Source organism: Suncus etruscus, chromosome 13, assembly GCF_024139225.1.
Source record: "Suncus etruscus isolate mSunEtr1 chromosome 13, mSunEtr1.pri.cur, whole genome shotgun sequence".
Lineage (NCBI taxonomy): Eukaryota > Metazoa > Chordata > Mammalia > Eulipotyphla > Soricidae > Suncus > Suncus etruscus.
The window spans coordinates 14,530,820-14,545,000 of record NC_064860.1 but is presented as its reverse complement, the minus strand read 5'-3'; the positions used below and the strand labels follow the sequence as shown (position 1 = coordinate 14,545,000).

Sequence of the window (14,181 nt, the reverse complement as noted above, 5' to 3'; positions counted from 1 at the left end):
GGCCCGGAGAGATAGCACAGCAGCGTTTGCCTTGCAAGTAGCTGATCCAGGACCAAAGGTGGTTGGTTCGAATCCCGGTGTCCCATATGGTCACCCGTGCCTGCCAGTAGCTATTTCTGAGCAGACAGCCAGGAGTAACCCCTGAGCAACGCTGGGTGTGGCCCAAAAACAAAACAAAACAAAAACAAAAAACCAAAAATAAAGAAATACAGCCCAGAAGGATCAAAGTTAGTATTTAAATCTAAGTCAGCTAGCTCCTATGTGTCCAGACTTCAGTGAAATCATGCACATCAAGGGTTTGGAGAGATAGTACAGCAGGCAAGTCACTTGCCTTGCTTATGGCTGATCCAGGCAGATCCCTGGCATCCCATAGGGTTGTCTGAGCCCACCAGGAGTGATCTCTGAGTGCCAAGCCAGAAGTAAGCCCTGAGACCACTAGGTGTGGCCCAAACCCTGCCATCCCACCAAAAAAAAAAAAAAAATAGAAATGAAAAATCAAGAACATTAGACATTAGTTCAGAAGCATATTAAATTTCAGTCTGATGTCACATGACCCCTGTCAACCAGGAAAGTCATGGCCAATCTACCAATTTCATGACATGGTGTATGGTTTGAACTCTACAAGAGTGCACCTCATGTAACATGTAACCTTTTATAACAACTTTCAGCAGCTTCTCTTCCTTCCCCACATGACCAGTCAGTTTTCTTTCTAGTTTTCTGAGAAGTAGAAGGGCCAATTGGGTTATAGCACATATAGTTAGTTTCTGAGTTCTCAGAGAAGGTCCTTAAGAACAGTACCCATATCTCAAAAGTCTTCAGTGTTAGAGCTCTCATAATTACAGTTTCTTCTTTGTTTGTTTGTTTTTGGGTCACACCCAGTGGAGCTCCTGGCTCTGTGCTCTGAAGTCCTGGCAGGCTCGGGGGACCAAATGGGATGCCGGGATTTGATCCAGGGTTCATTCTGTATTGGCCACATACAAGGCAAATGCCTTACCACTTTGCTATTGCTCCAGCCCCAACTTTACAGTTTCTGAGTCTAACAGCACATCCATGTCCAGGAGAGTGGGTCTTTTGAGTTAACTCAGGACCCGTGTTTATATACTTGACACATCCCTGCCCCTGATCTATTTCTGTTCACTGATTCTCTACTAAGTAAATGAGATTTTGAAAGTTTGCTTTACAAAATGACTGATTAGGCCCCCTACATAACAACTGACCAGATTGCCCGGATAAAGTCCAGTCAGATAATCATCAATTAGATAATCTCTACAACAATCCTTTAAATGGCACTTTACAGGTGGTGCCTACCTAGCTAACACTGAAACACTTAAATCTAGTGTGGGACAGGGTTTCTCCCAAACCCTAAGAGTTCTTCCATTTGTAAGGCTTCCCTGCTTTTACCTGTAAGTTTCCTCTTCAGATTCAATTTTGTTGTCTCCCCTCCTATGCTCAGGGATCACATGACATCCATGTGACACAGAGACATGGATCCTAGGTCTCTGACATTTTAGGGCTACTACAGCATTTCTGTGTGGAAGAAGGAAGATAGTATAGATTAGGGTGCATGTCTGACATATGTACAACCCCTGTTGGGTCCTAGGATCATACAACCCACCAAATATCACCAGATATGGCTCTGAGGTAGATATGGCTCTGAGGTCCCCCAAATGCTGCTGGGTGTGCCCATGGAGGCCCCTAAGCACTGCTTGACTTAACTGCAAACTCAGTTCCTTATATTCAAACACTGGTTTAGTTGGCAAGAATTGCAGGTTGTAATTCCTGAGCCCCTTTGCTCCTCTAGTACCTCTTGTGAGGCCCTCACCCACCAAGTTTTTTGTTTTTATTTTTGTTTTTGTTTTGGGGTCACATCCAGCAGTGCTCAGGGGTTACTCCTGGCTCTATGCTCAGAAATTGCCCCTGGTAGGTTCAGGGGACCATATGGGATGCCAGAATTCGAACCACCATCCTTCTACATGTAAGGTAAATACCTTACACTCATGCTATCTCTCCGACCCCTCCCCACCAAGTTTTAATTTGAACTTACTTTAAAATCAGAAGACAAAAATAACTTATTTTATTTATTTTAAAACGTATTTTAAAGTCAGAAGACAAAATAAATATACTCCCAATGAATATCTAATAATGAGTCTAACCTAGATCCGATTTTTCTGTACGCCAGACTGTGGTCGCGGAGTCAGAGTCAAACTTTGATATTTATGGAGACTGGCAGACACAAAGGTACCAGGACCTATCAGGGCACATTCATGGGTTTGTTGTTGTTTGTGTTGTTGCTTTGTGGTGTGACAAGGCTTCCTCAATGTGAGCAGCTACAGGGCACAGTCTGGCTTCCCTAGTTCCTAAAGTCAGGAATGTGGGCGAGGGGAGAGGCAGAGCTGGTGGTTAGGCCTCCAGGATGCATTCTCAGAGAGAAGCTTTCACTGGCAGTTCACTCTCCCTTACTGGCTGTTAGCCAAACCCTTCAGTGCCTCCTGCCTCAAGGTTATGCCTTTTCCAATCTGCCTCAGTGTCTTCCAGAAGTGCCAAATGTCTCCTCCCGAGAGTGAGCCACAAGATATCATTCCCAACCCCACAGTCTGTACTTTTTGTCTGTTGCCCTGTGTAAGCCAGTGAAGTTTATGTTTGCTTGTGTGTGCTTCATATTTGTTGTGTGGGGCACAAGGGAGACTCTGCCCGTCACAGCTGCCCACACAACAAGCCTGAGGAAAAAAAAAAAAACACCTCCACTCACATGTTCAGAACTGCAGCTGAAGAAAAGAATGTATGTAGAGCTATAGGCTGGCTTCTAAGAACTGATTTTATTTTCATGACTCAAAATATTGGAAGATTTGGAGCTGGAGCAATAGCACAGCGGGTAAGACATTTGCCTTGCACAAGATCGACCCATGTTCAATTCCTGTCATCCCATATGGTTCCCCGAGCTTGCCAGAAGTGATTTTTGAGTGCAGAGACAGAAGTGACCCCTGAGCACAGCAGGTATGGCCCAAAAACCAATCAAAGAACCAACCAAAAAAACAAATACTGGAAGACTTATAGAAAATTGCAAAAAATACTGAATTTATTTTTGTTTAGAAAGCACTTATTCTAAATAGAAGGATGCTTCTCAGACAGGTCTCTGGAGTCTAATTTCACTTATTTTCTTTCAGATAGTTAGTGGATTTGGTATAGCAACACAATACTCCATGGATATTCCTGACTCTGTGCTCAGAAATGACCCCTGCTAATGCTAGGGGACCACCTGCAGTACTAGGGTTTGAAGGAGGATTGGTGGGAAGCAAGGTAAGAACTCCAACCCCTGTGCTATCTCCCCAGTCCTATTTATGTTTTTACTATGGTAACACAAGTTTACAAGTGTCCATCTGGACCTCTCTATATTTTTAGCTGAATTTTGAACTTGATTTTCAAGCTTCAGTTATCCTTAAGTCGTGTTGTTCTGAGAATTTTCTCTCTCACTCTTTGGCTTTTTGCCACACCTAGCAGTGTTCAGGGCTTACTCCTGGCTCTATGCTCAGAGATCACTCCTGGCAGTGCGCAGGAAACCATATGCAGTGGTAGGGACTGAACTTGAATCAGCCCATGCAAGGCAAGTGCCCTACCCACTTTACTATGACTCCAGCCTCTTCAATCATTTTCTGAAACTAGACATTTGAAGAAAAAAAAAAAAAGGACCGTTGATTCACACATTGAAAGGCAACTTTTGCCTTACTTTAATCGTGTGACACATATGTAAGTGTGTTAGAACACAAACAAGTAGACACACCATTGCCTCGGAATCCTCTCAGGAGATGGTGAGTGCTAGGAGATAGGCTTGAAGAGGAACTTGGAAGTTTATTCTTTATAAGTCTATAGAATTTTGAGATGTGAGACAATACATTCCTGCAATGTATTTGACCTTCTTTCTTCCTTTTTTTTTTTTTGCTTTTTTGGGCCACACCCAGTGATGCTCAGGGGTTACTCCTGGCTATGTGCTCAGAAATCGCTCTTGGCGTGGGGGACCATATAAGACGCTGGGGTATCGAAATGAGGTCCAGTTCTAGGTTAGCGCGTACAAGGCAAATACTCTACCTCTTGTGCCACTGCTCAGGCCCCTTGACATTTATTTTTTTTTAAATTGTACCCTAATGAACAAAATATTTTGTTGTTGTTGTTTTTATTTTGTTTCTTAGTTTTTAGGCAATGGGCAGCTATGCTCAGGGGTGATTCTTGGCTCTGTACTCAGGGATTATTCCTGGTAGTGATCTGAACTATATGCTATGATGGGGATTGAATCCAGGCCAGCCATGTGCAAGGACGTTCCCTACACACTATTATCACTTTGACCTTAAGAGTTTGTTTTCTTTGCAACCTGTCTTATTAAATTAAGCCTGCAGTAGAATACTGAATTAAATTATTAATTTAACTGGCATATGAATTAAAAACATTTCTTGGTGCTAGGGTGATAGCTCAAAGTGCTGGAGCTCATATTTCCTTTGCCAGAGTCATTGGTTCTGTCCTTGGTACCACACAGAGCCAGAATACCACCAAGAGTAGCCTCAATCACTACTGGGTATGCTCTCCCCTCAATATAGTTCTCAGCCTTAGTCTCACCTCCTCGTTTTTTTTTTTTGTTTGATTATGGGCTATCCCTGTCACTGGTCAGGGTTTACTCCTGGTTCTGTGCCAGATTACTTCTGGCAGAGCTTGGAGGACCCATATGTAGTAGCAGGGACAGAACCATCACCATTGGTGTGCAAGGCAAGTACCTTAATACCTGTACTATCTTTTTTTTTTTTTTTTTGGTTTTTGGGCCACACCCAGCGGTGCTCAGGGGTTACTCCTGGCTGTCTGCTCAGAAATAGCTCCTGGCAGGCACGGGGGACCATATGGGACACCGGGATTCGAACCAACCACCTTTGGTCCTAGATCGGCTGCTTGCAAGGCAAACGCCGCTGTGCTATCTCTCCGGGCCCAATACCTGTACTGTCTTTCTGCCTCTCGCTGTAATATGAAAAGAATAACTGGACAAGAAAGTGTACTGTAGTAAAGGGAGGAGTCCTACCTAGATTACCCTTGACCCCAGAGCTTAGGGAGGAGAAGAACTGAAAAGGAAGGAAGAGAATGAGAAAAGAAAGTAATGTTGGAAAGGGGTTTGGGGCTTTGGTTATACTGGTAATGTTGAGTGAGGTATAGCTCTATATCCAAAGCAGAGAGATTCAGTAACACTAAAAACATGAACCTAAATTGCAGCCACTGAATTTTGTAAGGGTCCTGGCAGGTAGGAGGTTGGGGGCTGATGGAGTACGGGAGCACTAGGTGGAGGGAAATTGATGCTGATGGTATTGAGATATATATTCTTTTTTCTCTTTTGGTTTTTGGGCCACACTCAGAGATGCACAAGGGTTGCTCCTGGCAGGCTTGGGGAACCAAATGGGATGCTGGAGATGGAGCCCAGGTCAACTGCACACAAGGCAAATGCTCTATCCATTGTGCTATTGCTCTGGCCTCTCTTTATATATATATATATATATATCAGAGATGGATCCCAGGGTTTTATTCATGTGAATAAAATGCGTATTTTTCATTCTTAGAAACTTTAGCAGAAATGTTACATTATTTATTTTTAAATGTTTTATATTTAGGGTGCTAGTAACAATAGTACAGCAAGTAGTTCACTTCAAAGAGGTGATTTTGGTTTGATCCTGGCATCCCACATGGTCCCCCTACCAAAAAAAGCTTACTTTTTGGTTTGTTTCTGGATGGTCAGGCTATACATAAGAATGACTTTTTGTTTTATGCTCAGGGATCACTCTTGGCAGTGCTCTGGGAACCATATGTGCTGCTACAGATCCAGACTTCATTTAACCTTCATTGCCTCTTAAAGACCTCATCTTTATATGTAGTCACTAAGGCCAGAGAGATAGTTAAGTGGGGAGGGCGGCGTTTGCCTTGCATGTGACTAACCTGAGTTAGTCACCCCAGCATCCAAGAATGGACCCCCTGAGCCTGTCAGAAGTGATTCCTGAGTGCAGAGCCCTGAGCACAGCTGGGTGTAGCCGGAATTAAAAACAGACAAACAAAAAATAAATACAGTCCCAGGTTTTCTTATGGTTTTCATCTGTGACTTGGGGATGATACAATTCAGCCTACAACAACTAATAAAATATGTACCAGTTCTGTCAAGCTGCCACAATTTAAAAACAAAATAAAACAAAACAAAAATCAGAACCAAAGGAAAAACTTGCTCATTCATCTGCTTGAGAAATGCTGAATTTTTCTCTAAAAAACGTTTATCCACAGGCATTCTGAGTTACGTGTAATTTCTCCTGCTAGTGCTCAGAGATCATATGGGATGGCAGATATTGAACTCAGGTCAGCCACATGCACAGCAATTGCTCTACTTGCTTCACTACTATCTCTCCATCCCTTGTTCTCTCTTGAACATCTCTTTCTTTCTCTTTTTCTCTTCCCTCACATCTCTAAATTTGTTTTTTTGTTATTGTTTTTGGGCCACACCTAGCGATGCTCAAGAGATATTCCTGGCTCTGCACTCAGGAATTATTCCTAGAGGTTCTCATATGCAGTGCTGTGGATTGAAGTTGGGTCAGTCAAATTCTGTGAAAGAGAAGTACCATCTTTCAGGCCTCTTGTGTACTCTATTGAACATGCCCCCCCCCCTCTCTCTCTCTCTTTCCTCACAGCTATAAATTTCTTTTAATAATACTTTTTTTTGGGGGGGGTCACACCCGGCAGTGCTCAGGGGTTACTCCTGGTTATGAGCTCAGAAATTGCTGCTGGCAGGCTCAGGGGGACCATATGGAATGCCGGGATTCAAACCACTGTCCTTCTGCATGCAAGTCAAACACCCTACCTCCATGCTATCTTTCCAGCTCCATAATACTTTTTCTTAATAAAGTTCACCTTACAGTTGCTAGAAGACTAGATCTTGATGGTTCCCAATGATACAAAAAAAGGAAAGATAGTTATGCGACATGATAGAGGTTTAGCTAAATCTATGGAGGTAATTTGCTGGCAATTCATCTGCAGTACAGAAAATACTTTAAATTTATACAGTTGTATATGTCAAAATACTTTAAATTTATACAGTTGTATATGTCAATAATATACATATTTTTAAATCTCACCTAAATCATAAATAAAGATACTTTAGGCAATCATATAATCATGGTGCTTAAATAAATATTTTATATATTACAAAATATGTTTAGATATATCATTTAGTATGCTGATAGAATCTTTTATAGGACATTTATTTATTATAATTATTATTATTTTTGGGGGGGTCACACCCGGCAGTGCTCAGGGGTTACTCCTGGCTTTATGCTCAGAAATTGCTCCTGGCAGGCTCAGGGACCATATGGGATGCTGGGATTCAAACCACCGTCCTTCTGCATACAAGTCAAACACCCCGCTTCCATGTTATCTCTCCGATGCAAAAGCTACTATTTTTGTCTTAATTTCTGTTTGACTGTTGAACTTTTTTTCCTATGTAGAGAAGTATGTTTCAAGTTTAAAATATAATGGATTCTGGCTGAATCCATTATTGGGTCAACATTGGGTCCAAGAGAACCCAACCTAAGAAAGAGCAAATCCTGTACTTCATATAAGAATTCCTTCTTAAATGAATTCTCCATTCACCCCTAATCTAGAGAAGACATCTACAAAACATTCAAGGTTGTCTATAACATCACCTGGAGGCAATCCTCTACCAGGGAAGACCCTAAAGCTGCTCTGACATCAATCTACTCAAAAGAGACTTCCCTTAACACTGAGAAGACTTAACACAACAATGACCTGCTTACTGGACAGGACTTGCTGTATTGCTCCTTACTTGTGAGGTAAAACTAGAGGATACCCCACACCAGCCTGACTTAATGTTGGATATGCAGATTCCAGCATAAATAATACAGAAACCTGATGCCAACAATAGGACTGCGTGAAAAATAAAACTGTATTGGCACTACAGACAATGACTTGGATTGAATAAACTAGTTTGCCTGGAGCCTAGAGTTGGTCTTATGCCAGGAAACTTCAAGGGTAGTGGTCTCCTTGTATTTAGACCAAGGCTATTCCTTTCTATGACCCCCATATTTTGGTGGGCCTATGCAAACAATATTTGCCCACTCTAACACCGTTTTTACTGTGCCCTTTTGACTAACTCTTAAAAAAATCCTCTTAAGCTTTTGATGTTAACTTAAACTAATATGTATGTTCATGAATATATAAAAATACTATGCCTTCAAAAAAAAAAAAAGAATTCCTTCTAAGCATTCCCAGAACTTATCTATTAAAACTGCATGTAGATCTTCATTACCTATTTCATTTACCAATGAGAGATATTTTTAGAGATGAATTTTAACCATTTTTCTGTCCCAGGAGACTGAAAGAAGCAGTCTGCTAACAGATTTTTGGGTTTTGCCATGGGACTACATACAATTCATATTTTTTCTTTGTAACTATAGTTCTAAAAAATATTTTTATTTTAGTTTACAGATCTACATGACTACCAAATGTCAAATGAAAGACAAAACAAAAGAGGGTGCAAAAGTTATGATGCCTGAGGGATCAAGATTAAGATAACAAGGCAGAAGCTGTTAGCACAAGTTAACTAGCTCACCTCCAAGATTTCAATGACAAGATTTTATGGAGATTAAAGACACTCTTTGAAGCAGTTCTAGTTTTGCCAAGAAGTTAATAAACCAGAAACTGCCTTCAGTATGTGACATTTGCCTATTCTGTTTCAGTAGTTTTATTTTATATTTTAGTTTATATTTTATATATAGTTTATATTTTCAAAATTATACGATTAGAAGAACATCAACAGCAACAAATACAGAAGAGAATTTTATTAGGACAAATGGTTAGCCTGCATGGCCTTAATTTCCAGTTGCAATCTTGTGACTGAATGCCCATGTTGGTTAACATGTCGATACTGCTTTCCCTTTTCTTAGAACATGGGTTCTCAACTGCAGCCTGATGAGGACCATTATCTAGCCCCACCAGGTGTTTTTGCCACCACTGTCTGTCCTGCTTAGTAGCCAACTCATCCTGTGTCTGAATAAGGCATATGTGGGGTGTACATATACTCTCTGACTCCCCTCCTTTTCTCTGTCTCTTGACTCCTCCTCTCAGTACCAGGCTGGGGTCCTAAAACTAAGTTGACCAAGAGCCAGCCCATAATTCCTATTGAAATACTGGTAAGTTTGTTGACTTAACTTTACTTGTTCTTCATTTTAAATATTGTATTTGTTCCCATTTTATATAACTTCAAAATAAGATAGTGCAGTGTACATTTGTTGTTAGGCCACACCCAGCCTTTACCCAAAACAAAGGTGTTCCCCCAACTTTCTCTTTCTTTTCACCAAGCCCTTTGACTTGTAAAAGTCCACCTGGATAGGTACTTCTGTCTCTCACCAGACCCTCCCCCTGTGGTTGGTCATAAAGAAGTTTTCAGTTTGGCATGGTGTGAAGAGAGACCATGACGTAAGAAGCCAATTCAACTTCATGATTCTCTCCTGACTGGTTTGGTTTATTAATTCTTTGCAGTTACCCTTCATCAGACCCATCCACCTGGTGTTGGAAATATGGTGCGTGGGGCGATTTCACAATGTAAGGTGGTTTTACACATAGGAATTTGTTCATAGTTTTGTTTTTTTTTATATATATAACTATAGTTTAGCTCTCTAACAGTCTAAGGGACAGTGAACTGGTCCCATTTAAAATGTTTGAGGACCTTAGAATATGGATTTTAGACTGTGCGTGTAATTAACTGAGTCAATAGAATGTAAGAAGTTTCTGAAAAAGTAGAATTTATTTATTTATTTATTTTGGTTTGGGGGTTACCCCTTGTAGCACTCAGGGATTACTCCTGGCTCTGTGCTAAGATATTACTCCTGGCTAATTTGAGGGTCATATGGGATGTCAGGGATTAGTTGCCAGACCACATGCAAGGCAAATGCCCTACCACCTGCTGTGCTATCTCTCAGGCTCCTGCTATTGATTTTGGCCACATCCGGTGATGTTCAGGAATGACTTCTTTTTTTTTTTTTTGGTTTTTGGGCCACACCCGGCGTTGCTCAGGGGTTACTCCTGGCTGTCTGCTCAGAAATAGCTCCTGGCAGGCACGGGGGACCATATGGGACACCGGGATTCGAACCAACCACCTTTGGTCCTGGATCTGCTGCTTGCAAGGCAAACGCCACTGTGCTATCTCTCCAGGTCCAGAAGCTTTTTTTTTTTTTTTTTTTAATTTTTAATTTTTTTTTACCTTGTTGAATGTACTGTGAATCTTTATTCTCTCATAGCGTACTTTAAAAGCAAACAAGTAATACTTACCTGATGGGAGATACCATGATCAGGTAGGTGGCTTCCCCAGGGCAAGGCTCGCCCATTGCACTCCGGGTGTGATGACCCCTGCGATTTCCTCAAATGTGGGAAACTCAACTGCATAATTTGTGGTAGTACAGATTGCGTCCGTGGAGGGAAAAAAGGCAAACAAGTAAGCACAGATTTCAAAATCACTTCTTAAAGGAATTTGACAAACAAAAGTCTCGTTTTCCTGTTTTGTCTGTGGCAACAAGTATATTTTTGCTTCTGGAAAGGCCACACTTCTCTTGCTGTGCTCTGGAAAACTCAGTGCTCATGTTACTAATTCCAGCTATAGTCAAGGGTCATCACAGGATAAAGTTAAAAATCTTACGGTTTGGGGGGGGGGAGCCCCGGGGGTGTGTGTTGAATTGAGTTGAGTTGTTGCCAGGGTTGAGTTCGTTCCCAGAAAGGCCACACTCATTCTTAGTGTGCTACTTATTAATTCCATCAAAGGTCAAAAATAGAAAACCCTATCACAGTATAAGCTAAAATTTTTCTTTTGGTAGTGAGGAAGAAATTGAGTCACATCTGGCAGTGCTCTGTGGCTTTTCCTGGTTCTGTGCTTAGGGATTACTCTTGAAGTGTTCTGGGTACCATTGGTGCTGGGATGAACCAGGATGAACCGAATTTGCAAAAACAAATTCCTTGACTCTCTTTACTATCTTTTCCAGCCCTTAAAATGTAATTCGAGACTCTGGGTGTGCTGACAGGGATTGAAGCTGTGCTCATGGCAGGCTCCGGAGACCGTATGGGATGCCGGGATTCGAACCACCGACCTTCTGCAAATGAGGCTATCTCCATGTTACCTCCATGCTATCTCTCCAGCCCCTCACTTGAATTCTCTGGCCCCTCACTTGAATTCTTTGAGCTCTTCCCTGAGCCTGAAAACAGACTTCATGTGACCTATATGTAATGAAAGAAAATACATCGAAACAAGGCCATTAGTTCATGGGAAAGCAGAGTGTGGGGGTGTACTGATTGAATATATTTCACTGAGCTTCCTGGGAGATGAAAAGAAAAAGTAAAGAATATTGGAGAAACATTGAATCTGAATGCATGAGAAATGGTTTCTAGTTTGGTTGTTTGCAGTTGTCACATATAAGCAGTGTGACAAGAATCTTTCTTTTAATATGTCTTCTTTGGTTGTTCCCTCATTTACAAAGTGTGGATAAGAATATAAAAAAATGTTGAGGGACTCAAGGAGGTGCTGTATTAAGAAAAATTAGAAAAATTAGAGTAAAAGTGGCTGTCATCCAAAAAGTGTATTAGGGGCCTGGAGAGATAGCACAACGGTGTTTGCCTTGCAAGCAGCTGACCCAGGACCAAAGGTGGTTGATTCGAATCCTGGTGTCCCATATGGTCCCCCGTGCCTGCCAGGAGCTATTTCTGAGCAGACAGCTAGGAATAACCCCTGAGCACAGCCAGTGTGAACCCAAAACAAAACAAAACAAAAATACAAAAAGTATATTAGTCAGTAAGAAGAAAATAGCACTTGTACAATAAACACAGTGGGTTTTTTTTTTAAGGGGGTTGATGCTTGGTAGTACCCAAGGCCTCCTACTGGTTCTATACTCATAATGCTCCTGATGAGCTCAGGGATTGGACCTAAACTAGCCACATATAAAGCATGTGCTGTACCCACTGTGCTATCTCTCTGGCCCTTTATTGTTTTACTGAATTTTCTATCTTCTGTCTCCAGCACAGGGTGGGCCTATGTTTGCACACTGAGCAGAACCAAAACAGGGCAGGCAGAGGCAGGTGGCCCTGCATGTTTTCTCTTCAAACTTAAATGCATGATTTTGTTGGTTTCTTTGTTTTGTTCTTGGGCTACACCACATTGCTCAGGGGTTTCTCCTGACAGGCTTGGGGGACCATATGGGATGCCGAGTGTCAAACCCGGTTGGCCCTATGCAAGATAAGAACCCTACGCTCTTCTATTGCTCTGGGCCTGAATTCATATTTAGCCAACCTTGTTCACTGCTTCAAAATGAAAAGATGAGTGTTGATACTAAACAACTTAGAAGGACCGTAAAAGTGCTCGTCTATACACAGGAATGCCTGTTCACGGGGTTAAATAGGTTTCCAAGACCTTTGACATCCACACACCTTCCCAAATTTCAGGACAACTTCCTTCACCACCCTCCCCAATATTTACTTCAGACTTTCTGCAATTTCTACTCACTTGCCTCTTCACTCTTCAGTCTTTACATCTGACCTCTGCCAAATGAAGTGCTCTTTATTTTATACTATCATAGTACTATTTACCTTTTCTTCACAGAGTTTTATAGACCCTTATTCCCATCATTAAGATTGAGTTGTCATCATTAATCAAATATACTATATTCATGAACGGTATTAGTTATTTTTATTTTCTTGGTTTGGGAGCTACACTTGGGTGTGATCAGGGCTTACTCCTGATGGTATTCATGGGAGCATTTGGGGTGCTGGGAATTGAATTCTGATTGAATGAATGCAAGACAAGTTCACTATCCTCTGTACCATCTCTCCAGTCACACCAGTACCAGTTATTAATCAAAATAATAATCATCCTGACACTTGTATCGTTATGACTGTTTTTTTTTTTTCGTTTGGGGCACACTTGGCCATGCTTAGGGTTTACTTCTGGCTCTGTGCTAAGTTATCATTTTGGGGGTGGAGGACTTGGGGACCATATGGGGAGCGGATGATAGAACCTGGGTCATCTGCAGGTGAGACCAACCTCTTCCTGCTGTACTACTGTGCTAACCTCTATTACATTCATTTATATAATTTCACTTACATATTAATTTATATATGAATATATATTCATTTATAGAATTTTTTATTATGTCCATAACGGATTATTGGGCCATCAACTCAGAGTAGAAACCTAGTATTGCTCTGTTGTTCAAATGAGTTCTAGGTATTACCTATTATTATATCTATATTATTATATCTATCTATCTATCATTATCCTAGATATTATCTATTGTTAATTATCTAATATTAGATGGTTTTGTTGTTCAGCCGAGTTACTAAGTCCTAGATAATAGATATTATCTATTAAATATATATATTTCAATTCATTCTTATCCCCAACCAGCAAAAAGTGAACTGGGTAAGGGGGGGGAATCTAGAGCAAGGGGGTCTAGAACCAAGGTCCACTGAGATGCAATGGGGACCAGCAGCTCCCCACTTCCAATCGCGTTCAGGAAAACAAGGGTGGAGGAACTGCACGTGGAGTGCCCGTTTTGCAAAGTGAACTTTGCATGCACAGGTTTTGGGGAGGCGGCACAACCGCGTCCTTTTTAGAGCCAAGAAACAAAGCGACGTCGCTCGGATCAGACCCCCAGCTGCAGCAGCTACAGCAGCAGCAGCAGCTCAGGCTCCAAGGCCCAACCTGGAACCCCCCACCCCTCACCCCCATTTGCAAACATCCGGCGCTTTCGCTCAGCCCGGCCAGAGCTGCTGGATGGAGGCTGCGCCGGGCCTGCCCCCTTTCTCAGGTCTCCCGCGCGCAAAACTCAGCCCGGACGGCTCCAACTCGCTCGCTCGGCTGCAGGGGGGACCCTGCGCCTTTGCACCCGCAGCCGGCGCAAGCTGAGCGCCACCGGAGCCCCTTCCCGCGCCGCCGGGGACAGCTTTGCGCACGGTGGCCGAGTCTGCAAGCGGGAGCTGGAACTCCGGACCCGGGCGTGCGGCAACGAGTGTCCGGCGCGCGGCTCGCTCCCCCTGGGCCTTGGCACCCGGTGCGCCCCTCCGCGGCCGGGCCCGAGTGGAGCCAAATTGCGCCGAGCCGTGCGCGCGTGTTGCGCGGCT

The 14,181-nt window shown here is 42.4% G+C and overlaps 1 pseudogene; it reads left to right on the top strand.

Moving 5' to 3' along the window:
* The first annotated feature begins 10,342 nt into the window (after positions 1-10,342).
* Positions 10,343-10,493, top strand: LOC126026480 (uncharacterized; annotated as a pseudogene).
* Positions 10,494-14,181: the final 3,688 nt, after the last annotated feature.